This window comes from Phascolarctos cinereus, unplaced genomic scaffold, assembly GCF_003287225.1.
Source record: "Phascolarctos cinereus isolate Bilbo 61053 unplaced genomic scaffold, phaCin_HiC Scaffold_726;HRSCAF=1367, whole genome shotgun sequence".
In the NCBI taxonomy this organism is placed as follows: domain Eukaryota; kingdom Metazoa; phylum Chordata; class Mammalia; order Diprotodontia; family Phascolarctidae; genus Phascolarctos; species Phascolarctos cinereus.
In genome coordinates this window covers 398,808,643-398,810,900 of record NW_027556098.1, presented here as the reverse complement: position 1 = coordinate 398,810,900, position 2,258 = coordinate 398,808,643, and the positions used below count along the sequence as shown (strand labels likewise).

General features: G+C 43.4%; 1 pseudogene; it reads right to left on the bottom strand.

Moving 5' to 3' along the window:
- Positions 1–1,022: 1,022 nt before the first annotated feature.
- Positions 1,023–1,304, bottom strand: LOC110198028 (large ribosomal subunit protein eL28 pseudogene; annotated as a pseudogene).
- Between the last annotated feature and the right edge of the window lie 954 nt (positions 1,305–2,258).

The window sequence follows — 2,258 nt, the reverse complement described above, 5'->3', positions numbered from 1 at the left end:
AACTTGACTTGAACATGAGGCTCAGCTGTTTCCAAATATCTGGACTGTCCCATTTGGGTAGGATCCTGCCCAAGATGGAGGAGAATGTTCCCAGTGGGGAAGGCCAATCTCATCTTCAGTCCTGTACTTCAGAGGCTGACTGACCTACAAGGTCTGGGCTAAAGAGAAAAAAAAATCAATGGATACTGATATTAATAATTGGTTGTTAATAATAATTTCTCTCAAGTGCTTTACAACACCAAGCTCCATAGGATTCAGGAAGTTGGCAAAGAAGGAACAAAACATCTTGGAGAAATGAGGAAGTTCTCTGAAAGCACAGTGTCCAAGGCCTTATGTAGAACAGATGCCCAATTAAAATAAGCATCCATGTTTCACAAGGCATTCCCATAGATTATCTCCATATTGCTTTCATCCCATGATAAAGAGCCTCCAAAAATAAATGGGAAAATATATAGTATGAACCATTGAACAACATTATAAAAGGTTGAGTCATAAGAACTAGTACGATGAGAAGATTTATAGTGAGAAAGAAAATTTGAAAACATCTACTCCAAGGGCTCTTAACCTGAGTTTGATAGGTTTTGATAGCTGAATTTAAATGCAATTGATTTCCTTTTCAATCTTTTGAATTTTATTTTTATGTTTTTTATTTTGCCTTTTCTGGGAAAGGGTCTATAGGCTTAAGCAGCCTGCCAAAGGGATCCATGACACAGAAATGGTTAAGAAACCTCAACTCTCATTCAACTCCTTCTTTTGGAAAATGAAACCCAAAGAGAGAGAGAAGCAGAATAACGTGTTGGAATGGAAACAATGAAAGATTGAGACATAGAGCATGCCATTCCTCAAATTCTGGCCTTTCACTTTTAACTTTTGTGATTTTTTTTTTGGGCTGTTTGACTTTATTAGCCAAAGGCAGGCCCAGCACCTCAGGTGCTCTTAGAGGGGCGAGCTCACTTCTTCTTTACCACCATTGGCTTCTGGCTCGGCAGGATGGCGCTGGCCCGGAGCAGAGTAGCCACGTGTTAGACACTATTGAGGATGGCCCGAACATTTTTGTTGATTGTGGTCCTCACGTAGGAAGTGACATGCTTCCTCTGACATGCCCGGTGCTTCAGCACCACCACGATGCCCTTGCTGTGGGCGGCCGGCTCGATGCCCACCGTCTTTCGGTAGATCAGCCCGTTGTAGCGGAAAGAGTTTCGGGCCGTGAGGTTGCTGGGCACGGTGCTGTACGTCCGCTAGCTGCACTTGATCTGGAAGCTGGAGCAGTTCCGAAGGATGGTCCACTGCAGGTGGGCCGACATGGCGGTGGGGGGCTGCTCGCGGCGGTTCCCGGAGACGGAGAGCTAACTTTTGTGATATTGAGGAAGTCACTTCACTTCTTCAGGATTCAGTTTCCTCAGCTTTAAATTGAGGTGGAGGATTTGGATTCAATAATTTCTGAGAACCCTTACAGTTCTAAACCCCCCCCATCCATCCCACCTGTGACAGCTGGTTCATTCCAAGCTATAAAATGCACCACTGCCCGGTATCTAAGTGGGAGAGATTTCCGCTATTAAGAGCTACAAGCTTTTAAGACAGGTGCAATCAATTGATAAGCAATTATTAAGTACCTACTATGTGAGGTACTGCGTGTATAAGGATAAAAATGAAATTAGGAAGCTTACAATTTCCTGCTGTGGGACATAGATGAGGAAAAGTGACCTGAACACATATAAAGAGTCACAAAATATATGCCAAATAATTGTAAGAGGTTGTATAGAAGCTGATGGGATCTGGGAAGTCCTAATGAAGGAGATGACACTTGGGCTTTGAAAGAAGCTAGCCATTCTAGAGGTAGCTAGGTGGTACAGTGGATAGAGTGCCAGGACTGGAACCAAGAAGATTTACCTTCATGAGTTCAAATTTGGCCTCAGACAAAATCTGGCCTCAGCAAGTCACTTAATCTGTTTCCATCAGTTTCCTCATCTGTAAGATGAACTGGAGAAGGAAATGGCAAGCCACTCCAACATCTTTTTCAGGAAACCCTCAAATGGGGTCATGAAGAGTTGGACTTGATTGAAAAACAACTGAACAGACATTCTGATAGGTGGGGATGGTAAGGGAGTGAAATCTAGGAATCTAGGAGAATGACCTGCGAGAAAACAGAGAATTGGCAACTGTTTTGTATAAGAAACAGCTAGGCCAAACTGACTGAGCCATGGGGTCCTTCACAATATGGTACCAGCTTAATTTTTGAGCTTTACATGCCATCAGAG